Here is a 27,056-nt window from a genome sequence, read left to right as displayed (position 1 = left end):
CACCCAGCTGACCTGTAAGCCTGCGTGATAGCCCCTTTAACTTATCTACTCAGGCCCCACATAAGAAAGGGAGTAAGAGACCCTAAAAGGCTTTGTCCTATGTAAGTAGATCAACAAGCACCTATGTATATCTAGTGTAGAATGGATGTCAGAACCAGAAGAGGACGGAAAATCCAGCAGAATTATCTCTTGAGCAGAATGATACTTGGAGAGAACCTTAGGAACAAATTTAGGTTCTAACCAAAATACAACCTTTACCAGAAAAAAAAAAACGCAAATAGGGAAAAGTAATCAAAAGGGCAGGAAGTTCCCCTAATCTGGCCGAGGTGATGGCTAAGAGAAAGCCATTTTCTTTGACACAAGTGACAAATCACAAGTGGGAACCATATTGTGAACTGCTGGCTTCTTGAGTCTAAAACTCTTAAGAAGGTGGGCCACCAAAATAAACATCTGAGATAAATCATGGGATGGACTTCTGAAAACACAAATTGCAGCCCACCGGTCGGTGAGGGTGGGTGGGGCTAACCCTTTTACAAAGCCTTCCCTCATAAATTCCAGAATTTGAAAAGGGGAAATGGAGCCTGGTCTGCTGATTTCTGAGAGCACCAGGATTGAAAAGAAGCCCAATATTTCTTGTAACAACTACGAGTAGAAGGCTTCCTAGACCCTCGTATGTCTTCCCTAACCTGCCAAAAAACACCCCAGCTTCTCAAAAGTTAGCCTTTTAATTTCCAGGCCATCAAGCTGAATCTCTTGAGAACCTGAAAGTCCAGGACAGGAAACTGAAGAGGAGAGGGGACAAGAGGAAGAGGAAACCGGTCCTCTAGTACCATCTCCAAGCGCAAGCAAACCAGGGACTTCGCAGCCAAAATGGAGCTACCACTGTCACCTGGAGTTTCTCCTCCTGAATCTTCTGCAGCACCTTCAGGAGGAGGAGAATTGGAGCAAATGCATACAGCAGATGCTGAAGCCATGGAATTGACAGAGCATCCGCAGCCAATTCTTGAGAACACCAGGTCTCTGAATAAAAGAGAGGAAGCAGTGTAATTTCCTATGAGGCAAACAAGTCTATCTTTCCAAACCAAAGGCAGATCTTATGGAAAAGAGAGAGAAATGAATGGAACATGACAGAAGTAGGTCGATTGCGACTCAGAGCGTCAGTCTGATATTTTGTCTTCTACTGAATACAAATTGCCCTCACTGCCAACACATGCACCACTGCCCATTAAAAGATTTTGGTCGCCAGGTCATTCAGGCCCAAGTTCTTTGTGCCCCCATGATGATTTATTTAAGATATGACTACCTGATTGTCTGTTCGGACTACCAAATTCACCCACTTCAGTTGACACTGAAAAACCTTAAGAGCCTACCAATCTGTTGCACACTCCATTCAGTTGGAAGGGAGAGTCTTCCCTGTCTCTGACCATTGACCGCTGACTTCCTGACCGATAAATACAGCTCCCCAACCTCACAGACTTGCATCAATTGTCAATACTTGTGGAGATGGTTAATGAAAAAGGCTCCCTTCACCAGATTGGACTCTGATATGCACCACTGAAGATCTTTGACAATGGCTGGCATCACCTAAACCAGGCTCTTGAATTTCTGAGACGACTAAAAACAATCCTCCAGGAGATGATTGAGGAGAATGAAATTGGGCCCCTGGGGGCACTGCTGTGGTTGCTGCAATGTGACCCTGTACTCTTAACCAAGTTCGGGCCGGAGCATGTCTCAGAGTCAGTAGACACTGAAGATGCGACTGAAGAGAGATAGCCATATTCTGTGGAAAGGGCACAATCCCTTGTTGGGTGATGAAGAGCTCCCTTGTAAAGGTCACCTCCTGGAATGGAATCATCATAACTTCTTGTGATTGATCATCCAACTCAGATCCTGAAGACCATCTCCATGTCTTTCTGTGCCTTAGAGATGGAAGAAGCACAGAAAAGCTTGTCACGATAGGGAAATACACCAACGTACTTCAATTGTAATGAAGCCCCTACTGGCACCAATACGTTTGTGAAAACCCTTAGAGAGGTACACAGGCCAAACAAAAGAGCTTGGAATTGATAAAGAATTTTACCAATTGCAAATCGCAGGTATTTGATGCTGTGCTGTAACACAATCTTGAATGTCTCAAGGAGTATAAACTTGCTGAGTTCCTTCAGATCCAGAATTGGGTATTAGGAACCATCCAAGTTTGTAACAAGTACCATACAAGAGTAGAAGTCTGAAAAAACTGACTTGTGGGAACTATTACAGTTGCTTCCTTGTCTAGAAGGGATGGGGCGCCTTGCAACAAAAAATCTTTCTCAGTCTGATCTCTAGGCAATGGGGTACATCTGAAGAGATTCATCGGAGGGTCGCTCTTGAACTGCAACTGATAACCAGCTTTTATGAACGAGAGGAGCCAATTGTCTGAAATGTACCCATTCCAAGGATGATAAAAGAGTCTCAATTGTCCTCCCACCATCATATAGTCATTTGGACTGAATTGAAGACTGAGAATGTTGTTGCCAGGATCTTGTGGCAACTATGGTGTCCCAGCCCTGGACACGGCCAGGACTTAACTTGAAGGGCGACAATATCTTTTTCTCCTGTGCAGACTTCTGCACCATCAAATTCAGCTCGTCATCAAACAACTTCAGACCAGTAAAAGGGAGCTTTTGGATGAGAGAGCTTTGTGCTTCCATGAGCACATCCACAGAAATCTTCTTCCTTGAATTGCTGCAATAGCCTAGGATGCTGCTAACCATAAGTTGTAAAATTAAATGTCTGACAAAAACTGTGCCAACAGCGCCATATTATCCAAAATTGGGACATGATCTGAACCTTCATGCAAGCCATCAGATAAGGTCTGAAAGTCCTGCAGGAGAACCTGCCTCCCTTTTTCACCACATCCAACGAAACAGCATCTTCCGTAGCCAAAGAGGATGAAGAAGCTATAGAGGAAAAAATGGTGTTGACATTGGAAGATGAGGAAACTATTCCTCAAAATGGTCAATGGGATATCTCTTAGCAAAGAATCGAGGTATAGAGGATTTATCAATGTCTTTCCATTCATTCATCATCATCATCATCATCATCATGTAAATGGAGATTATCAACTGGAGATGAGCTATACTGGGAATAAAATTCATCCTGCTCCTGCTGTGCACTGTCAATCCCCAGGACATCCTAAATATGCGCCAACAGTTCCTGTAATTGGGATCTTGAGCATAGCGCTTCTTAGGACCAGACCCCTGCTCTTCATCTGAGTCAGTCCTAGCCCTTTTGGCAGCAGGTTCACCCAAGGCAGAATGAACTGTATCTTTTATCAAAGCTTGCAGTACACTTCGAGATATCTGCAACACCTCCTCACCTTCAGGAGGCTCAGGGTGATTCTTTTTGCAAGGTGCTTTAGTATGATCAATTGCATAGCTGGCTGCAAAGAAGAATACACACCCAAAAGAAACAGCCAAGTCGACTTGGCAGTGACACTTCCTGTTTAAATACTGTTGCCTAGCTCCCAACTCTCACCTTGCGATAGGAGAGAGAGAGAGGTCAGACAAAAGGAGGCACCGAACCTCTGTAGGACAGAGGTGTGTGTGTGCGTAACCCGAAGCACCGCAGGAAGCCGATCTACGCTAAACCAACTCCCTGAGAATTTTTCCTGTCCCAGCTCTGCACTTGGGCTGGGAGAGCAAGTTAGGAGTGGAACAGATGTAAATGAAAGCTTGAACATCAAATAATAAAAAAAAATAATGTTTACTTAGCTGATCACCACATCCTGCGTCACGTGTCACGCTGATTGACACACAGAAAAACAGGGGTTGGGAGAGGAAGGGGAGATACCGTTGCATGAGAACCAGTTGACATAGAAATAGGATCAGTGTTCTCTTTTTATTTACTAAAATCACCTGTGGTAGGCGGGCTCCACCTCATGCGTGGAATGACTGGGACAGGGCAGATGGATGATGGGTAATTGTGGAATTTTGCAATTTGTGAAAAAGGATTAATTTTCCCGAATATGCCCACAGTGGATGGAGTTCCTGTTCCTGGAGTTAAGGTGTGATATGGGTGAGGTGGGGAAGATTGTGAACCAATCTTGTGGAGGTGTTTTGGATGGTTTAGAACTTTTGTTTTATGGTGGGCGGGTATTCCGTAGTAGAGGATGCTGACATAGTCTAAGTGGTTCATAAGGCTGTGAGATGGTCTTCCTGGTGTCCAGGTAGAAACATTTGAAGATCTTTTTGTGCATGCAGAGGATGTTGAAGCAGGTGGATGTGACAGCGTTTATTTGGGGTCTCATGGAGAGTTTGGTATCCAGGATGATGCCCTGGCTTCATGCTCGGTCTGTGGATCCCAATTCAGTGGGCCACTAGGTGGGATCCCCACATGAGTTGTTGGGTCCGAAAGTCAGGACTTCCGTTTTCTCTGTGTTGGGTTTCAGGTGGTTGGTGCGCATTGATGTGTCGACTACCGTCATGCAGCTTTTTAAGTTGTTTTTGGTGTTGTTGGGATCTTCTGAGTGGGACAGGATGAGTTTGATGTCATCGATGTACAAGATGATGCTGAGTGCATAGGAGTGTGTGATTTTCACAAGGGGTGCCTGGTATATGTTGTTGAGGGCGGGGCTGAGGGATGACCCCTGTGCTCAGATGACGTGTTTGTGTTTGAAGGTAAAAGGCAGAATCACGACCCCTTGTGTTCTTCTGATCAGAAAGGAGTGCATATGTTGGAGGGCTGTCCCTTGAATTTCTGAGTTGTGGAGTCTAGTGATGAGTGTGTCGTGGGCGAAGGTGTTGAAGGTGCCGGAGAGGTCAAGCAGAATTAGGGCTACGGAGTGTCCTCGGTCCCTGATAGTGCGAATGTCATCTGTTGCTGCGATGAGGGTCGTCTTTGTGTTATGGTTGCTGCAAAATCCTGATTGTTAGTGGTCAAGGAGTTTGTGCTGTTTGATGTAGCAGGAAAGTTGGCCGTTGATTGCTTTTTCCATGGTTTTTCTAGCGAAAGGAAGCTGTGAAATTGGTTGATAGTTGCTGACTACTAACGAGTCTGCTGATGGTTTCTTGAAGAGGGGGGTGACATCTCTGGGTTTCCAGGTGTCCGGGAATGTGGCGGTTGATTTGTGTAAATTGGATTGGTGCCCCTGAGTGGGTGGGTGTGGTGATAGATGTGGGTTCTTTGGTGGTCATCGCGGTGCAGTTTGAGAGTGTTGAGGCTCACGCGGTGAGGGCTGGTGAATGAGGAACGGTCAGGGGAAGAGGTGGAGGATGAAATTATTGGATGTTGGAGATTTTATTGTGAAAAAAGTCTGAGAGTTAGTTGCAGAGGTCCTGCAATGGGGTGATAGATTCGGATGTGGCTGCGGGATGGGTGAATTCTTTGATGATCGTGAAGCGTTCTTTAGGTTTGTTGTTGCAGACTTTGATTCTCTGGGACAGGGCCCACTTCTTGGCCTCTTTCATTTCGTGTTGGTAGGATCTGAGAGAGTTCTTGTAGGTGCTCCGGTCTGTGGGCTTTTGAGAGGATTGCTACTTCCTTTCCAGTGCCTGCAGTGTCTCTTGGTGTTCCGGAGGGTGTCTGTGTACCTGCTAGCATGTTTTCGGATTTGTTGGCCTTGAGGGTAGCAAGACTGTTGGTGCAGGTGTTGATCCATTCATCGGAACACTGGGTGTTTCTGTCGGTGACGTCGGAGAGAGTTGGATAGTGTAGGTTGAGGGTGTTGATTCATGCTTGTTGGGTGATGTTGTTTCAGTTATGGTCCTGGGTGGGGGGTGTTACTGTTCAGCATGTGCGAGGGGGGTAAGAATATTGAAATTAATGATTAAGTGGTCCATCCAGGTGTGCCGGACCATGGCTGTGCTACTGGTGGAGAAGACGGGTCCAGTGTGTGGCTTGCTGTGTGCATGGGGCCTATCATGAGCTGCGTGATGCTGACGTTGAGGAGGCTGTCTAGAAGGTCGGTGGTGTTGGTGTCAGTGGTGTCGTCCAGGTAGAAGTTGAGGTCACAGAGGATGAGCAAATTCATGGAGTTCAGGGCAGCGGGGTGATAAGGTCATTAATGAGGTTGCTGAAATTCCATCAGGGGCACTGTAGATGGTAGACGAGGATTTCCATAGTGCTGGACTTACCATCTGTCTGGATCTTGAAGTGGAGGTGCTCTTTGAAGGTAGTATCTGGGTCGTTGGTGCCGTTCCACTCTATATTGTCTTTTTGAATTATTGCGACGCCTCCTCCGGGTTTCCAAGTTCTGTCGTGGTGCAGGATCTTGCAGCCTTCTGGGATGACATTGGTGACACCAGGGGTGGATGACAGGTTGAGCCATGTTTTCGTGAGGAAGGCGAGGCCTGGTGCATGGGTGTGGATGAGGACCCAAACCTCAGTGTTGTGCTTGTTGAGGGAGTGTTTGTTTAGTAGCATTCATGCAAGTGGCTTTCTCGCTATGTGCTTCTGCCCTGCCTGCTCCACATTGCTAGCTCACCGGTTGTTTCTTCTCCCCATCTCATGTTGCTTCCGTCCCACACCCCACTGAGTTCCTATCCCAACTATGCCCCCTTCTTTGTCATCAATTGTTTATCATTAACACCCCCCGCATTGCATCTCCCCACTGGTGGCATCTGTGTTATTCCCCATCGACGCTCTCCATGTTGCTCCCTCAAACCATGCTAAAAGAAACGCTTTCATGCACTTTTCCCTTTGCCGATCCAACTTTTGTAGGCACGCACATGCGTGATGTGCTGGAGCAGTGCCTGCTTTTGGGCGGTGCCACCGCACCAGGTGCCAAGGTCATGGGGTGGCGCCATTTGTGCTCTGAAATCGGAGCCAGTCGCACTGCCCAAAAGCCTGCACTGTTCAACACTGTTGTCCCTCTTTCTTTTCCACGATGTTAATCTTTGTAGAAATATAAGAGAGAGAAACAGACCAGGAGGCACGTTTTTATGTCCACCCATTCGCTGCAGTAAATATTTGCTTTGCTTTGCTTTTGGGCCAGAAAATAAAATAAAAGGTTTTGTGTGCACGTTCGGGTGTTTCATTTAATTGATCTAGCCACATAGAGCCGAGCTCTGCTCTCTACTCGCGCCATCAGTAAGTTGTAGGCAGGGCTGGCTCTGTGGCGATGAACATATATTATGGTTTTAAAAGCACCTGCTGCTGCATTCTTTGCCTCCAGCAATTTTCATTTTAAGCAAACAGTGGTCCTCAATTTGGTTTAAGGAATGGGGGGGATGAATATAGTACAGAATCGAAACTATATTTTTAGGAATGTCCAGCCGGACATCCAATTTAATTCTTCAATGAAAAAAGATAACAATACTCAACAGTAAAACAGAGGTGGGACACAGTCCTGTATCCGTAGGGGGAAGAAAACAAATACAGAGCAAACAAACAATACAGGCAGGACAAGCAGAGCTTAATTACGAAATCCAATGTTTTAAGCTTTTCTTTCTACAAACAGTGCACTTTTTTTCATAATGGACTGATGTGCATGCTGTCTAGATTGGGGTCGACGACGTTTCGATCCTATTACAAGGATACAAGGATCATCATCAGGACGAGACAATGAACAAGCCTGGTGTTTAAAGGAATTGCCTGGGGAAAAACATGGAAAAATGAAAGGAAGGAAGAGAGAGAAGGGAAAATTTAAGACCAGAATATGGCAGCGCGGAATAAATTACCGTCATGGTGTTCAGTGCACATGCTACATGTGACTTCATGCAGTTGCTAGAATGCAAACGAGTGAGCTAGTGAACTAAAATAAGACGATCTGGAATCCAAGGGTTGGCAGGCATTGGTTAAACGCCGGTGGAGGAGTCAGGTACCTGATCCGCATGCCGTCACCCTGGCCTTTTTCCCCCTTCCCTCCTCACTCGCTCCCTTGCCTTAATTGGTTCCCTTCCTTCCCCAGCGGCTGTCGCGGTCCCAGCCGCACACGCCAGCATATTTCCAGACCTTTTGGCACCTCCAGACGTTTATTTTATTCTGGCACATGACCACGCCGTCTGTTCCTGGTAAGCGTACACTTGGACACCGTCTGTGTAATTTCCTTGCGGCCACACGTTACGCTCAAAATTAAGACTCCTCCACCGGCGTTTAACCAATGCCTGCCAACCCTTGGATTCCAGATCGTCTTATTTTAGTTCACTAGCTCACTCGTTTGCATTCTAGCAACTGCATGAAGTCACATGTAGCATGTGCACTGAACACCATGACGGTAATTTATTCCGCGCTGCCATATTCTGGTCTTAAATTTTCCCTTCTCTCTCTTCCTTCCTTTCATTTTTCCATGTTTTTCCCCAGGCAATTCCTTTAAACACCAGGCTTGTTCATTGTCTCGTCCTGATGATGATCCTTGTATCCTTGTAATAGGATCGAAACGTCGTCGACCCCAATCTAGACAGCATGCACATCAGTCCATTATGAAAAAAAGTGCACTGTTTGTAGAAAGAAAAGCTTAAAACATTGGATTTCGTAATTAAGCTCTGCTTGTCCTGCCTGTATTGTTTGTTTGCTCTGTATTTGTTTTCTTCCCCCTACGGATACAGGACTGTGTCCCACCTCTGTTTTACTGTTGAGTATTGTTATCTTTTTTCATTGAAGAATTAAATTGGATGTCCGGCTGGACATTCCTAAAAATATAGTTTCAATTCTGTACTATATTCATCCCCCCCATTCCTTAAACCAAATTGAGGACCACTGTTTGCTTAAAATCATCAATTACCCAAGGTCCTCAACTACCTATTGGGTTCCCTTGTTCTGTAAAAATATCCAGCAATTTTCAGGCAACACTAAACATGTGGTGATTAATGTTCTTTCAGGAGAGAGACTGGAGTTTTGTCTAGTGGAAGTTTTGATTCATTGTAAGGTAGCACAGAGGGTTATTATGCCTGCTGCAAAGAAGGTGCACAATGCACATCACAAAGAGCATATAATGTAAATAAGTCAGTAGATTTCTGCTTGTGTCAGAGAGATCCTATTGTTACTTGCAGTTTATAAGTTAAAATCCTAATGTCGAGCAGTAATCAAATAACTGACATCAAAGAGCTGCATACAAACTGCATGGTATAGGTTAGAGCATTATGATTTTCTCCCCAATCTTCCATTATCCTAATGTTGCAAAATGGGTTCATTTGGGCAGAATTCAATTCTTATTAATTAAAGAGAAACCCCAACCATGGTGTTAAGTTTTATATTCTAAGTTTGTGCTTCTCCGGACCAAGCACTCTTAAACTATACTGCCTACAAGTATGGATGACATGACTCCTCTTGTAGTCCTCTGTCTTATGGAATGTTTCTCATACACTGATTTACACATGTTTAATTGATTCAGTGGCGTAGCAAGGGGTAAAGGGGTGAGGGCAGTCCGCCCCAGGTATCACGAGTTTCAGTGGAGGCAGCCTCCCCCCGCTCTCCCCCCGCTCTTACCGGCCACCTCGGGGCGGCAACCCCCCCCACTCTTCAATTGGCCGCCGTGAGGCAGCAACCGCAGTGACCGCCACGGGCAGCCAAAGGGCTAGCTACGCCACTGGATTGATTGTCTCTGTGTAATGTGTAAAAGGGTCTGACACCCTACATGGTATCAGTGGTGCTATAAACCTAATTTAATGCATCTGTGAGAGAGCAGTTAGGGAGACTTAAGGGGCACTGGTGAAGGGTGGTAGTGAGGGAATCCCTGACGAGGTGGTCATTGGGGGCGCCTACAAACATTGTCGCACAGGGCGCCACCAGCGCTTAAGCCGGCCCTGTAATGGAGTAAATAATGATGCAGCTGTACACGTAATAAGCTTTCCCCCCCCCCTATGTAGCATTGGGGATTCTGTACAGTATGGCTAAAAACCATTGGCAAAGGCATTACAATTCTAAAACAACAATGTACAGGTCTACAGTGCTGATGTCAGCCATTTCTATTTCTTTAAAAGGCTTGCAACTTGCAATATATATTTGGCTCTCGTTCCACTCACTCGCTTAAGAATTCGTGTTTGTAGAAAGCTGGGCCCTCCCCATCAAAAAAGATGTCTGCTTCCTTAACCTAGACATCTCTGTTTCTATTCGGAAAGCAGTTACACAGATTCTTTTGAAGAGGTGGCATTGGGAATGGGAAGTGTGCAGTAACTGCACAGGTGCACAGAAAAAGGGATTCAAGTAATGTAACACACACTAGATGTACTACAGTCCTTGATAATGACTTGGAGCATTCCCCTTCGCGCTATGAGCAGAGGCACTGAAATTGTGCGGCACAGCAGGGCCAGAGTATGCGGCATGATTCACTAACTATTACTTTGCTCTTCACACGTTAATACTGTCTGGGTAAAGTTTCACCTTTATTAGTACAGGGTAACACTTGATTAAACACATCAATCATTAACTAATAGGTTACCAGTAAATCTTTTCAAAGTGTCTGCCACTGTGCGGCACAATGTGCTGCACTTTTGTAGTAACTTCCAGCTACTTTTTTTTGTTGAAATCTGAAAATTGTTGGGCAAATTATAGATTATGCGACAAGTGCGGTAAAGTCATAACTACGGGAAATATGCCACAGCCGCAGAATCCATAAATCTCAGTGGCACTGATTATAAGACAGGAAGGACAAAGAACATCACTAGTATGTGGCCCCATTAGACCAGTGTGGTTGGTTAGTCAACACCCTTTTGCATGAGTTGGTTTCTGGTTATTTTGGATGCTAACAGTGCTTAGTTAAAACAGGATTGGCTGCAGGGATCTCACATTGCATGCACCACTTGGTGAAGCACAGGACAGCCTACTACCATAGAGAGGTTGGAATGAAAACAAGCACTATCAAAGCCAAAAAACATTCTATTGCATGCAATCGTCCTTTTGCATGTGTGCATCTGCATGGGTCACCTCTTTAAAGTCAGAACTGTTGGCTTTGCCAATACTTGTAATGTATACTCTGTGTGAACTGCTGCTTTGCATCTGGTTGGTGTATGCATTATGGACACAGTGTGTGCGAGTTCTGCTTCTGATACGTCGTGCACTGAGTGCCTTAAACTCAGTACATGCCACTCCTACAAATGTTGTATGCATGTGTTATCATGGACCCACATTACATATGTTTGAATCCTGCGTTTGGGTGAATCATGCATATTTATGACACTGCTGCAGCTGTTATTTGCACTGTGACTGCGTACATCATGCATACATGCGACTTCACTTATACATGAGAGGTCCGTGTACCCAGTAAGCAGGGCACTGTGGGAACAGTTTCCCCAAGCCAGCAATCGCGGACAGCATTCACAGCAAGGGCCAAGCTCAGTAAACATATCGGGCGCCGTGGAATACCGACTTCATCGAGAATTGTGCAGCTGCCAGCGCGAGACGCGCATCTACCCACGCCCTCCGAGGGAACAGAGGAAATGCAGCTGACTGGGGCAGCAGCCAAAGAAACAACTGTGGGAGAGGAAAGCGAGGGAAGTCACAGGATGCGTGACAGGAACAGCTGAGGTGAGAGAGGTACATGGCGGGCGACGCTGTGTGTGATAGAGACGAGTCCTGCGGGAGGTGGGTTTTGCATTTGACTTTGGAGCGGCCTGACCCAAAGATGGCTACCCCTAGGTGTCATTGTGCCTCTGGCTCTATTTATGTTGGCGCCTATGCATGGTGCGCTGGTGACCACATTCGAAACGTAAAAAACGTAAGCATCATGGTTTACACTACCATAGCGAGAGCATAGCTTCTATTGGTGCGGCAGGTGCAGTGGCACCGGGGCCCGGAGGGGCCCATTGAACCCTGATTATGGCTGGATTTTATCACTGAAACAGCAACCAGGGGGCGCATATCCTTCTCTGCACTAGGGCCCACGACATACCGGCTACGCTACTGTATCACAGTGACCAATATAGTTCTAGCCCTGCTACCTCGGAGTGATCAGTAAAGCCAATGTAAAAATAGTAATTAATGTTATCATATACTGAGAAACATTGAAGCTTGGCTAACGGACTTAGTTGCCGGTTTCCCAACTTTTGCAGTCACTGAGGTAAAGTGACATAACTTTATTCGCCAAGGACCGCCACATTTGGCCTAGTGTGAAAGCCTTGATTTCAGCTTGGGTTTTCTGGTCAAACAGTCATCCTTTCAACCACAGATGTTACTTCCTCCTACCTTTAGTTTTACAGGAAAGGCCTACGCTTACTGCAGCTTTATCAGGATGTTACATCAAATCAGTGTGGTCAATATGTTGAGTAAATCAGACTTTCACATGACATGAATAATGTACAAAGTAACTTGGCCCCAAATAGGAATTCCTTGCAGACCCCGACCCATAGACAATCACAAGAGATTTTCAGAAAAAAATGGTACAAAAAATGTCCAGCAAAATAAATGGTTTAAAACTCGGTCTGATTGGTTCACAATGAAACACATTTAAATGGGATGTAAACTGAAGACTCATTTACATATTAATATCATTGACTTCCCTGAGTTGGCACAGAAAACGTTTTTGGACAAACCATGCACTTTACTAGAGGTAATAAAATACATTAACAATATACTGTAAGATTACAAAAGGTGACTTAGAGCAGAAATTGCTCTCAGGTTGCAGGCTGACAGTCCAAGTTCAACTGCTGGGTACTTAGTATTGTTAATTTAAACATTAAACTCATAATGAGGCCCGTGATGGAAATGCCTGCAAATTTAGTCATGGCACTAAAGCAGCTTTGCATTGTATTTTTTGATATTTTACAAGTTGATTAGCACTTCGGGGGTCTCATTATGAGCGTATTGTGACTGCCCCTTTAAGTTCACTCCCCTGCGAAGTTATTGATACAAGGGGTAATGGGATTAGAAGTGGAGACCATGGGAGTCCCTCTAGAAATGAGGATTTACCAAGCACATTTGTGATTTTGCTCTTGAGTCCCTTGGCTATTCCTCTCTTCTCCCCAGTGTTTTGGTCAGAGATTATGGGTCCTGGAAGCAGCAAACATCTCCAGGTGATATGCGCAGCATCTGAGGAGTTCTTGCAGATCTTTTAATTTTCAGTAGGGAGGAATGCCGGGTTACTTAACTGCAAGTTTCATTACTCAGAGTCTCCGACCTCCCCGCCACAGTCAATACATCTATGAGTGTCAGCCCCTCTCCGCAGTGCCTTAATCAAGCAAAAACCAAAAACACACATACAGCTCCAATCCCTTCCCTCTTGCCCACCCCACATCCTGTGGGATATAAAACCACTATCCTCACTTCCTGAAATCCTGTAATCCAAGCCAAAATGAAGACGAACTCAGGGAGGAGGGGATGGGAACCTGGACTGTGACGGGGAGGTCGTAGACTTGGAGTAATGAAACTTACCGGTAAGTAACCAGGAATTACCTCCTCGTCCGACCTCCCGGTCATGGTCCTTACATCAATGAGCGGATACCCAACCAATAACAAATCGGCTTCATACACTACTGGTGCCAAAGCAGAAATATTTATTTCCACATTTACTGAATAATCCATCAGAAATTGTGTACAGAACTCAAGACTGCCTCACTGAAACTTGCTGAAACATCATCGCCCACCACCAATCTGTAATGTGACATTTAGGTGTGTGGCCAACTCCAAGGGGCGGCTCTGCAAATATCTGCCATTGAAGCACCCTTCAAACTTGCCTAAGAAGCAGTCATCCTTCTTGTAGAGCGACCCTGAACTGAGCCAGGCACAGACTCAGCCATGGACTCATAATGCCGCAATAATAGCCCATTTCAACTACCCGCTGAGAGTAGACACAGAAGGCTTCAGACCTTTTCCAGCCAAACCAAATGTTACAAAAAGGGAAACCACCTTATAAAAATAATGAGTTCTATCCAGATACACACAAATGGCCAGCATTACATCCAATCTGTGCAGAAGAACTTCATCTTCCGTCTGAGGGTTAGAACAAACAAATAGGCAAGACACACTCCTCTGAGCAATGGAAAGTTGAAGGCATCTTAGGAACAAACTTAGGATCTGGCTTCAGAACCACCTGATCCGGATAGCACTTTAATAATGGTTCTGAACACAGCAATGCTCCTAATTCCCCAACTCTTCTTGCTGACATAACGGGCAGTAGAAAAATCCCCTTGATAGTGAGAAACGTAAGGGAAACCTCCTCCAAAGGCTCAAAAGGTGTCAATTGCTAATCCTGCAACACCAACAGCAAATCCATTTAGGAGTTTGTGATTTATTCATTGGTTTCGTAAGAAAAAAACTCCTTAACAGTCTTTGTACAAATGGAGCCATTTCTCTGAATGCTGCACACTGTGTACGCAAAGTGGAAACTGCTAGGCCTAAATCAAAACCATCTTTAGGAAAGTGTAAGATTTTTATCTTGCCACAGTTAAAGGTGATCGACCTTTCTCTAAACACAATTTCCAAAAAGAAACCCAATGCTTGCCTTATGATTTTAGCGTAGAAGGTTTCCTAGATTGCTGAATAAAGAGAGCCACTTCAGGAGAACAGTCAAAAGCCACAAGGTCTAGCCACTCAACAGCCAGCCCGCCAACAGTAATCTGGCTAAACCCTCCTGAGACAGACTGGAAAAGCTCAGTGGACATGGACACAGAGGAATCCTTCAACATGGTAACACTGCCAACTGCGACAACAAAGGGAACCAAGGCCTCCTGCTCCAGCCCACAACCACAAGAATCACTGAAGCTTTGTCCCGTTTGATTTTCATCGGAACCCTCGGAATTAACGGAATGCGAGGAAAGGCACACATCAACCTCCTTCCCCAGTGAAATGTCATTGCATCCATATTCCAAACCCTGTTTGACTGACCTAAGAGCAACATTTGTCCCTCAACGCGTTCACTTGAGTTGCAAAAAGATAACTTTGGAAAACCCAAATATTTGCATCAGGACCCCAACTGGGCCACCTCCCTGAGCCAATGGATAGTCATGACTTAGCCTCCTCACCTGCATTATTGGAACTTCCTTACTGGCCCCAGGACTTTTTAAAGGAAGCGACTCCCCGGCCTCGTCCCCTACCACGAAAGGGCTGAATTTCCATTTTGGTTTGAAATGTCTGCCCAAAAGCCCTTATAGCCGGAAAACTTCCCTTTCTGAGGCTGATGGACAGGCCTGAATTATCAGAACTTCCCTGCTGACCCTGGGACTTATTAAAGCAAGAGACTCCCCGGCTTCATCCCCTACCACAAATGGGCTGAATTTCCATTTTGTTTTGAAAAGTTTGCCCAAACCCCTTTTATAGCCAGAAAACCTTCCTTTCTGAGACTGATAGACTGTAGACTGGAGCCAAAAACTTTTTGTCCTCCATCGTCCGCTTTATCACTGCCTCCAGTGGTTCCTCAAACAGTTTAGTACGCGCAAAGGGAATTTTCATGAGGATAGTCTTCTGTGCTGCTTCCGCCTTCCAAGGCTTAAGCCACATCTGCCGTCTTGCAGCAATGTCTGTACCTGCAGCTGCTACTGACGCACTAAGATAATCGATTGAAAGGTCTGCCAAAAAATGCAACTCCTGCTCCATCATAGCCAAGTTCTCTGGAGGATCTTCATCCTGAAGCATTTGCTCTGAAATACTCAGACAGTCCTTAAGCAATGTGTTAGAACTGGGATTTCTGGTTGGCTAAGGCTTGTGCCAAAGCCAGGCAGAAAACACCACTCTAGTCAGGGCAAGGGAGTTACACGCTGAAGTCAGATAACCCCTGCTCACCCCCTTAGTAGCTTGGCACGAGCAGTCAGGCTTAAACCAGAGGCAATGTGTAAAGCGTTTGCGCAACACACACACACACAGCAGCAACACACTAGGCACACTACAAAAGAAACTCCACACAAGGTTATATCAAAAATAGCCTTTGTATTGTCATAAACACAATAGAAACATAATCGCATATTTACACTGTGCCAACTGGCACTAGGCAATATTCACAGGGATTATATACAGGACCAGGCCAATCGGGCCACGGTCAGAACCATCAGAACAGGTAAGTAACTGCAAAACACAACCAGTAACCACTGGTACAATAATGACCTCAGCATTATTACGTCAGGCATAACACACATTAAGCCCAACCCTCCTAAGCATAAACACATTACGCAATAGGCCTCATAACCATTTTTAATTTAATTTAATAGCGATTTCTAGAGCGCCTGGTGACCCAAGGGTATCCCCGCGCTGTGAATTTGCAATCCTGTTGAGAGGAAAGGGTGGGGGAGAGGTACTCGTATGGGAACACTATTGAGGGAAAAGGTGTGTTTTAAGTTTCTTGCGGAAAGCCAGGTAATTAGGTTCAAGTCTGAGGGTCCGTGGAAGGGCGTTCCATCCAGCAGCCGCCTGTATGGAGAATTGTCGTCCTCCTGTGCGAGACTTTTTAAATCTAGGTATGCTGGCCAGGTTCTCATTCTGGGATCGTAGAGATCTGGTTGATGTGTAGGGGGTAATTATTTTTCTGAGAATCTCGGGGCCAGTACCGTTAATCAGCTTATGTGTTGTGCACATCGCTTTGAATTGCACCCTTTGGCGTACAGGGAGCCAGTGCAGAGCTTTGAGGGCCGGCTTGGCGGACACTCTGGGGGGGGGGTTGGTGAGAAGGCGTGCCGCAGCGTTCTGTGTCCGCTGAAGTCTTGTTAGGGTGGCCTCAGGAGCTCCTAGGTAGACCATATTACTGTAGTCCAGGCGGGACAGTACCAGTCCCTGGATGAGTAGTTTCCTAGAGTTAGGTGGCAGTAGGGGGAGAATCTTGCGGGTTGTGCGTAGGAGCCCGAAGCAGGTGCCTGAAGTTTTAGCTGCTTGTGTCTTCATGGACAACTCGGGTTCGAGCCACACGCCGAGTGTTTTAATTTCACGCTTTGGGGATGGGATTTCCCCAAATACGTCAGGCCAGAGTGCTGGGGGGATAGTCGTCCATTGTTTCCCTAGGAGCATGACCTCCGTTTTTGACCCATTGAGTTTTAATGATGAATTATTCATCCAGTTATGAATCCCTATAAGACAATTGGTTAGGTTTTCTGGGTGGTCTATCAGTTGGGACAGGGAGACGACCAGCTGAGTGTCGTCAGCGTAACTTACCATTTTTATATTAAATGGTTTCACCACGTCCTCAAGGGGGGCCATATACGCATTGAAAAGCGTTGGACTCAGGGAGGAGCCCTGAGGGACACCGCTTATGAGAGGAAGGATGGATGAGTGGTGATTATTGTCCCATACTTGGAATGTGCGCCCTGTCAGGAATGACTCAATCCAGCTGTGTGCCATCCCGGTTAACCCTGCATCCGCCAGTCTATGAAGAAGGACACGATGGTTGACTGTGTCGAAGGCTGCGCTTAGATCCAGGAGGATCACTGCCACTGATCCTCCTGAATCTAATATGCGCCTTGCTTCTTCAATGACGGCGGTGTCTGTGCCATGGTTCGGGCGAAATCCAGTTTGAGATTGCCTGAGTATTTTGTTAGTCTCAAAGAACTGAGATAATTGTGCATTTACCAGTTTCTCAGCTACTTTGCTGATACCTGGGAGCAGTGATATTGGTCGATAGTTTGCCAAGTCTGCTGGATCTAGCTGGGGTTTTTTTTGCAGTGCTTTTACAACAGCACTCTTCCAGCTATCGGGGACAGATCCGTGGGCGAGCGAACTGTTGATAAGTTCTGTGACGGTGGGCACGATGACCGAGGCTACGGTTTTAAGGAACCTGATCGGTGCTGGGTCCAGAGGTGAACCGCTTTTCATTTTCATCAGTGTTCTTTCCACCTCTAAGCAAGTTACTGGCCGAAATGTCGGCAGTGCGGGGCGCGGGTTGCTTTTGGCCTGGTCGAGAGATAATCGGCTTTCCATGTGGCTGGTGGGGTCGGGGGGTGGGAGAGACGCCAGGATTTTTGTGATTTTATCTTTAAAGTAGTTAGCTAGTTCATTGCTACGGTCAGCTTTAGGGGTGGTGGAGGTGGAAGAAATGGGGACTTTGAGCAGTTCCTTTACAATTAAGAAGGATTCCCTGGCTGAGTTGGATGATTCTTGTATCCTTGTGTCATAGTGTGAGGCTTTGGCTTGTCTGATGGCCTTTTTATAGTGTCTGACTGTGATCTGGTATGCCTCTTTATTGGCGTGCTGCCAGTTTTTTCTCCAACGCCGTTCGGCTTTTTTACAGTTTTTGCGGAGTGTTCGGAGATCCGTAGTATACCATGGGGCTGACCCAGGTTTCCCGTTTTTGTTTTCCCTAGTTCTGATTGGGAGTACTGAGTTCAGGGAGGAGGTAATCCATTCTCTGTATTGTTTGTCGGCAGTAACCGGGTCTTCCGCGTGTGCCGGGGTCGTCCTTTCTAGGGTTTTGGCCCATTCTTCCGTGGGGAGTCTAGACCAGGTCCTGTCTCTGCTATAGGTGGGCGGAGTTTGGGGTTTCCTGAAAATTCCAGGGAGTTGGCAGGAGACTAAAAAGTGGTCTGTCCAGGGCAGGGGTAGAGCCTCTTTTGGTAGTATTGATGGCGAACTAGTGAAAACAGGGTCCAATAGATGACCCTTGATATGGGTGGCTCCGGAGTTGAGTAGGCGGATGTCAAGTGCCGCCAGATCTAAGATCAGATCGTTGGCTACAGGGTCTGCCGGGTCTTCGAGATGGATGTTCAGGTCACCTACTATCATAAAATTTGATAGGGAGTGAGCCTGAGTTGTGACTGAATCTAGGAGGGAACCAATGAAGGAGCCTGGGAGGCCAGGAGGGCGGTACACAAGTATTCCCGTAAGGGAGTTGGTTGGGTTTGTTTTAATGGTAAAGTGGAGACTTTCTGAGTCCAAAATCTGCGCGTCACTGGTTTTACAGTGGAGATAGTCTCGGTGGATGATGGCGACACCACCACCTCTTCCTAAAGGGCGGGGGAGGGACTGAATCAGGTATCCCGGTGGAGTTGCTAGTGCCATATCTGATTGTGAGTGTGGGGCAAGCCATGTTTCCGTGAGAAAAAGGATATCTATCTCCAGGTCTTCTATGAGGTGGTTCACCTGTGTTGCGTGTTTAGGGAGTGAGCGACAGTTTAGTGAGGCGAGGTTGAGGGCGGCGGGCTTGTGAGGTTTCGTAGGTAGTGTGAGCTGGGCAGGCTTACATCGTGGGCAGCCAGTGAAAGGTCCATTTAGATCATGCCAGTAATCGCAGGAAGTGGATGAGGGTCTGAGACTTAGTAGCTCTCTACGTGAGTAGCTTACTTTTGTGTCGAATGTTTTAGGCAGGGTTTCTGGCCCTAGGCCCGGTCGTGCGCGGACGGGCGCAGACGGGCTTGCCTTAGGCGCGCCTTCTGCGCGCAAACGGCGCTCCCGCTGCGCTCGTCCGCTGCGCTGGTATGGCCGGCACATTTGTAGTCCTAGGGGGTGGGCGTGGCCTCGCAGTGGGCGTGGCTTAGGCCTTGGGCGTTCCCTGTCTCAGCGCGAACCGCTGTCTCAGGGAAGAGGAAGGAGGGCTGTGTCAGCGCGTGGAGTGAGTGCTTAAACAGGTGAGCTCCTTGTTTTTAAAATACAATTACACAAGTGACGAGTTTTAAAATACACTGTCGTGAGCACAGTCCTCCGGCTTCCGCCTCAGAGGATAATTACAAATGGTGAATGGCGCTTCGTAAACAAGCGTTTTTGTAGTCCTTGGGGGTGGGCGTGGCCTCGCAGTGGGCGTGGCTTAGGCCTTGGGCGTTCCCTGTCTCAGCGCGAACCGCTGTCTCAGGGAAGAGGAAGGAGGGCTGTGTCAGCGCGTGGAGTGAGCGCTTAAACAGGTGAGCTCCTTGTTTTTAAAATACAATTACACAAGTGACAAGTTTTAAAATACATTGTCGTGAGCACAGTCCTCCGGCTTCCGCCTCAGAGGATAATTACAAATGGTGAATGGCGCTTCGTAAACAAGCGTTTTTGTAGTCCTTGGGGGTGGGCGTGGCCTCGCAGTGGGCGTGGCTTAGGCCTTGGGCGTTCCCTGTCTCAGGGAAGAGGAAGGAGGGCTGTGTCAGCGCGTGGAGTGAGCGCTTAAACAGGTGAGCTCCTTGTTTTTAAAATACAATTACACAAGTGACAAGTTTTAAAATACACTGTCGTGAGCACAGTCCTCCGGCTTCCGCCTCAGAGGATAATTACAAATGGTGAATGGCGCTTCGTAAACAAGCGTTTTTGTAGTCCTTGGGGGTGGGCGTGGCCTCGCAGTGGGCGTGGCTTAGGCCTTGGGCGTTCCCTGTCTCAGCGCGAACCGCTGTCTCAGGGAAGAGGAAGGAGGGCTGTGTCAGCGCGTGGAGTGAGCGCTTAAACAGGTGAGCTCCTTGTTTTTAAAATACAATTACACAAGTGACAAGTTTTAAAATACACTGTCGTGAGCACAGTCCTCCGGCTTCCGCCTCAGAGGATAATTACAAATGAACATATTAAGCAATCACCTCATAAGCAGAAATCACATTAGGCATAAATCAGGGCATATAAATCGCATTAGGGGATAAGCATCACCAGCATAAACCCAGTATACCCCAATCACACCCTAACATCACCCGCAGGCCAACTGACCTTTTCTAGGGCTCAGATGCCCTATGTCCGGCAAAGTCAGGGCTCAGCTGCCAATGCAGCAATAATGAAAAAGTGCGCAATGCAATGGCATAAATGTTGCAGCTGCCGCTAATTGCGTTGCAGCTGTGCAGCCAAAAAGATGGGAACTGGCACTCACTGGGCCCTCTGTCCCCCACTGGGACCCTAAAACCCAAATGTGCCCAAACGTTGCAGCTGCCAGCGCTGGTGCGGTGCAGCTGTGCATGAAATAAAGGTAGGCACGGGCGTTTCGGTGCCCTCAGGAGTCCCCACTGGGACTCTTCAACAAGAATGCAGCCACCGATGTTGGCTGCATTCTTGGAGGCACGGACACCACTGTGCCCTTTGGGCCCCCACTGGGGCTCTATCAGGAAAACATGCCCCCAACGTTGGAGCGGCCCGCTCTCTGGCGGGTCCGCTCAGAAGAAAAAGGCACTGGCACCGTGCCTTGGAAGGCACCAACAGCTTATGCCGCGAAATGCCCCCAAGCCCCACTCCGGGGCTTCTACAAAGGATCTCTCTCACGTTGTAGCGGTCCTACACAGGGTGCCGCTGTGAGTAACTCAACGAGACTCTGGTAACTCTGTGCCTCAGGGGAGCAACTACGGGGGAAGGCACCGATAGTGTGCCTCGACACCCCCACCCCCCACCAGGCTCCACTCAATGGGCTCTCTTCTCTGCTCGGGGAGAAGGGATACCGGCTCTGCACACAGCCAGTCTCCTCTTGGCTTCTGGGGACTCTCCAGCGGTGCAGCAGCACGCGGGGATCTCTCTTCGCCAGCAAGTCAGGAACATCACCTCTTCATGGGGTCACAGCCCCAGTATTTATACACCTTTTCCCTTTGTCTGCTCCAGCACAGGGCTTGGGGAACCAGCAGAAACTGGTTTATGGGGGAATTCGAGCACTCTGTTGACAGGGCTCCTCTTCCCCTTTGTCAGGTGGGGGCTCGTCATCAGACACGACACAGGGGGGCGGAGCCAGCATTCACTAGGGCAGACACAATCCTATTCAGGGACCAGGGACTTCTCCTCCCACTACTCCAAAGGCAGATGTCCCATTCAGCCTAGCACTGACTCACCCTGCCCCTCCTGGAGCCACACACACCTCCCAGCCCCTGTCAATCACAAGCCAGAAATGCAATTCACATCAGGTAGGCAGACACATAGCACACAGAAATGCCAACTTCTAAAAGTGGCATTTCTAAAATAGTTATAATAAATCTGCGCACACCATTGCATAGCATTTATTATCACTATACGCCTCCCATATCAGGAATTACCACTGAAACACTTATCAGGGAATCCCCAATGCATTCCTATGGGAGGGCAGCCCCACAGTAGTGAAGAACCAAAATGGCTGTTTGTCACTACCAGGACATGTCACATACTTAAGGCACTTGTCCTATCATTTACCTACAATGCACCCTGCCCAGATGGCTAGCTAGGGCCTACCTTAGGGGTGACTGCCATGCAGTAAAAGGGGGGTCACGGACATGGCACACACTTTAGGTGCCACGTCACAGCGGCAGTAACACTGAGCGCACAGGCCCTGCAATGGCATGGGCCTGAGATAGGTTTGAAAGGCTACTTTGGTGGGTGGCGCAATCAGCGCTGCAAGCCCACCAGTAGAATTTAATTCACCAGCACTGGGTATATGGGATACCAATTGACAAGGGAATGACAGGTAAATTAAATAGGCCAAACAGGTGTAGACCAATCATACCATATTTAGCACAGAGAGCACACACACTTTACACTGGACAGCAGTGCTAAAGTGCCCAGAGTCCTAAAACCACCAACACCATGTCAGAAAAAGGCTAGGAGAAAGGCAAAAGGTTTAGGGATGACCCTGCAAAAAGGGCCAAGTCCAACACAATGTCTACACCATATAGCTGGTATACGCCGCGGACCTGATCGCAAAATTAGAAGCCGCAAAGGACCCTTAAACCTGCTTGTCAGCCTTTGTTTGAAGGCACTGCATCCTCAGGAACTATCAGACCCTAAGAAGTTAGCCCAGCCATTAGCGTATCCACTTTTACCAAGGAATTCCTCCGCAAATCCCTGAAGTGGTTACCTCTTAGCCCAGAATCTCATAAATGCATGGTTGTCCACATCTTTCCATTCTCCCTCCAAAACATTCCGGATAGATTTATGTATAGGAAGAGACCCCGGCTCCTTCTTCTGGTAGTTTGCAAAGAAATCCTCTGTTTCCTCTGCACACAGGGCAGTTTGGAAATTCTAAATTGTCATATTGCAAGATACTCTTAAGCAGTAACCCCTAAATAAACCTTCACTTCATCTCCTTCTCAGAATTATAGTCAAGATCTGGAGGCTCAGAGGAATTATACTTTTGTGTGTTAGAGACCACAGAATCTCTGGCTTGAAAAGCAGTGAAACTGCAGCCTCAATCATTATTGGCACCCTGAAAAAGAAGGGTAGCCTGCGGAATAGGAACCACCTCTTTTTCAATATTCATTCTCTTCTCCACTCTCTTTCCTCTCTCCATGATCGCAGATCAATGAAGGAGAAAAATAAAACCCTCATTTATATGTATCCAGAACCACTGAAAAAATATATATAGGAAACAATCGTTAAAATGGATGTGGTGATGTACAGATTGGTCAATATCCATAACAAAGCATAACTATCACACTTGGAGATTGAATTGAAAATTCATTCTTTAATATTTTTGAAAAGTTATATACTTTTTTTGGCTTATCTTTTCCCTTATTTATCCAACATAATACTCAAGTAGGTATCATTGTAGTTTCCTAACACAACATAACTGAATCGTTCTGAATTGATCTATGATTTACAATTTATCAGACATTTTATGTTTTCAATCATATTGCAAAATATCACATAAAATTACTACATAATAAACATGGCTATTTTCATCTATTCCAGTCTACGCGCGTTTCGGCGATCAGCCTTCTTCAGGCAGCCATGGTATTCAAGGAATCCTAAAGCATAATAAAGAAAAAGAATAATCTATAACCAGCTGTACATCTCCACATATTCAAGTGCACATTATATTAAAAAAGGCCCTGTATCGACCCTATACATATTTACATTTATACATTTTTATACATTTCATTTCTATGTTCTTAATGACTAATTGATTTTCAAACAGTAATCATCTTTAATCAAAAAGCATGTCTGTGTCAAAGTCAGAAAATACAATTTTAATCCATTCTCCTGACTTATATGTTTAACATCATTGTTGCACCTATAGCGCCTAATGATCCAGTGAAGACAATGAACAGTCTCATATCAGTTAAACCTGTAGCGCCTAATGACCCAGTAAAGGTAATGAACAATCTCATATCAGTTGCACCTATAGAGCCTAAAAACCCAATAAAGGTAAAGAGCCTTCTCATATCGCTTCGTATACTTCATATAATTAGAGACTTCTATACAGCAATTAAACTAAACAAACTTCTAGCATAGTATCGTAGTGGGCTACAAGTGTTACCTGATTCATAATCGATATGTCTGCTAACAAGGTTCCTTCTGTATAACAGATGCTATATCCCACGCTATATTCTTGGTTGCGTTTTGTGTGTCAGCGTGATCTATATCCAATCGATGTTGTGGTGGTTGTTGATAGATATACTGAAAAACGACCGATAAAACAAATTGACATAATGTTTGTCACAGAATTAAGATTTAAAGCTACCTATCCGGACAATTGAAAGACACACTTACTCAAGCCACGAAGTTTGTATGCGCGTCTTTTCGAGCTTTTCTGATTTCAGCGAAGAAATACGCTTTGAGTGACTCTCTCGGGAACCTGCAGCGTGTTTACACGGATTCTAATGGAAATATATAAAGCGGTTGGTTCTAATACATAATGATCAAGCCTCGTTTTTATTATGTTAACCTCTCCCCCGGCGTTGGTTATGTCTTACCCGGTCAAGTCGGTTGTTTTAGTTTCACGCGGCTTATCTCATCTTTCTGCTACAGTATTTCAGCAACGTAATTTAAGGTTTGTGGTCAGACTCAGCCAAACCTGGGAACATATAATTAATGTAAATGAATAAGTTCCACTACCGAGGATTCAAGATTATCGCGTTACACGCAAAACGCAGAGCTAACTCGCCGAGGTTATGGCGTTACACTCACCTTGCCATCTGAGTCCTTTCTCCCCGTTGCCAGCAATTCACTGAGGTAGAAAGGGGACTAGGCATCGAAACGCTCTATATATACTTAGATTCACTCTATCATTGGTCAGTTCCCTAAGACATTGACCTTTTGATAGGGTGGCAATTGATCTTTCATTTTGCCAACCATAAGGCTTGACAATAATATATGAGGGTAACAATTGGTTTTTAGTTCGCCCAGAACGTTATTTTGGTTGATAAAACGCTTATAACAAAGCCTTCAATTATATGAATGGGTGAACCAACTGTTCACAGTTATTACTTTGAACGATTATTCAAGTCGGTGTCCGAGAGGTGTTCGCTGTCGGGTATGACCCTAGTTGTTATATCGTATGGCTTGGCTCCATGGTATCTCACTGTTCAATCCTCTCTTATAAGCGTCCAGAGAGAAAATCCAAAACACTTCTCTCCTTTTTCGAATCTCAGTGCCTTGTGTCCCACTAGTGTTGATTTTTTCAAGAATCAGCCATCTTATATCTTTTGCAGTGTGACTGTGTTCAATAAAGTGTTGGACTAGTGGCGCTTGTGTCTTATTGTTTTTAATCGCTGACCTGTGTTCCGTTAAGCGAGTTGCCATTGACCTTGATGTTTCACCTACGTATGGTCTCTCGCATGGGCATAGAATGGCATAGATAATGTTAGTGGATTTGCAATTGGTTAGACATTGTAAATTTATTTCAACTCCATTTATGGAGTATTGTCTAACTTCTAGAGCAGACTCACATGCTAAACAAGACATACATTTGTAATTTCCTTTCACAGCAGGAAGGCCACCAATTGTGGTCTGGATAGTTGTGGATATATTCTTGGGCATCCGTGATCTTGTCACTAGATCTTTAAGGTTTTTATTTTTGCGATACGCAAACATTGGCCTAGGTAAATGTTCTGATTCTGCTCTTGTCGCATTTAAAATATGCCAGTTAGCATTGATGATCTGGCATATAATACCATTCATTGTACTATGCCGTGTTACCATCACAAGTCGATTCTGCTGTTTAGGAGGTTTTTTTCTCAATAGACTTTGGCGATCATAGTATCGAGCTCTCTTGTATGAGTCTCGTACTAATCTTTTGGGGTATCCTCTAGATATGAATTTCGCTTTCATTACTTCTGACTGTTGATCATAGTCACAAATGCTGGTACAGTTCCTCCGAAGACGGAGGAATTGTCCAAACGGAATAGTTGTTTTTTGCATTCTTGGATGGTAGCTTGAAAAATGTAACAATGTGTATTTCTCCATGGCCAGTCCATGTGGGGTAGTGTGAATGTATGTTATATAATTTTATTGCAAGTGCATTCTTAATATGTATAATACAGTCATTTCATATGTATACTGACAGAAAGACCATATAACCCTTTGGATCTCTTTAGACTCTATTTGGATAGAATCTCATTTTTTGCACCCTTAGCAATCCTTGGTTGTTTATTTGTTATAAAATGGATAAGCTCCAAACATTTGGATTCACAGATGAAGATCTTGCTTCATTGTTGGGTGATTTTGCCCTAGGGGGCCAAGCAGCACCCACAACTAGCTCCTTAGGCTTTGAAGACTTTATTAAATTAACTTCACTAAAGAAAAAAGCAAAAAGGATTGAAATGCATGGTCATTTCATGTTAGAGTATCTCAAAGCAGGAATCATTCCCCAAGGCCTGAGAGTAAAAAACATTCCAGGTCTCTTTGTTAAAATCAGGAAATTCCTCGAACGTTGGTCTCACATAGCCAATAGGTGTTCTCGGGATCTCATGATCCTTATAGTTGAAACATCCAAGGAGATGATTCAGGCATTAATGGAGGAAATCCAAGAATTGGAGAACAAAATTAAGAGCAATCAAGCAATAGAGGAAGCCAAAAAGAAGCTAGAGGAAGTAGAAACAGAGATGTTATCTTATCATGACTACCTGATGAAACGTAAGACTGAAAAGCTTAAAAAAGATATAAGATATACTAGTCAGGAGAGAATGTACCCTTACCTGGCAGATAACTTCTATCAGCAACAACCAATAGATGAAGACCAATTTCAATCTTCAACCGATAGATTCACTAAAAAAGTAGTCACTTTTTCTGACACGACGGATTCCGAAGGGGAAAATTACGACCAATACCAAACTGGCAATTCGGGCCGACGAGTCGCAGGCAACAGTAGGGGCGAACGTCCCGGTTTTTTAGCCAGGCGTGGGGGACAAAGATCCAGATGGCGGCCCAGATACCAACGACGCCAACGGGGTAACTACCAACAAGCGTACAATTACACACAGGGCCAGAATGTATACCAGGACGATCCTCAGGTCCTAGTAACGAGACATGCCCATTACTGGCGCGAGTAAACCAGATACCAATTTTTAACCTTAGCACTTATGAGATTAACCATCAGACAGAATCTCTATTGACGAAAGGTCTCTCTTTCGTCCCACATACAAAAGCCAATAGATTTGAACTGTTTCAAG

This window comes from Triturus cristatus, chromosome 6 (assembly GCF_964204655.1).
Source record: "Triturus cristatus chromosome 6, aTriCri1.1, whole genome shotgun sequence".
NCBI classification, from domain to species: Eukaryota; Metazoa; Chordata; class Amphibia; order Caudata; family Salamandridae; genus Triturus; species Triturus cristatus.
This window is presented reverse-complemented; position numbering follows the sequence as displayed.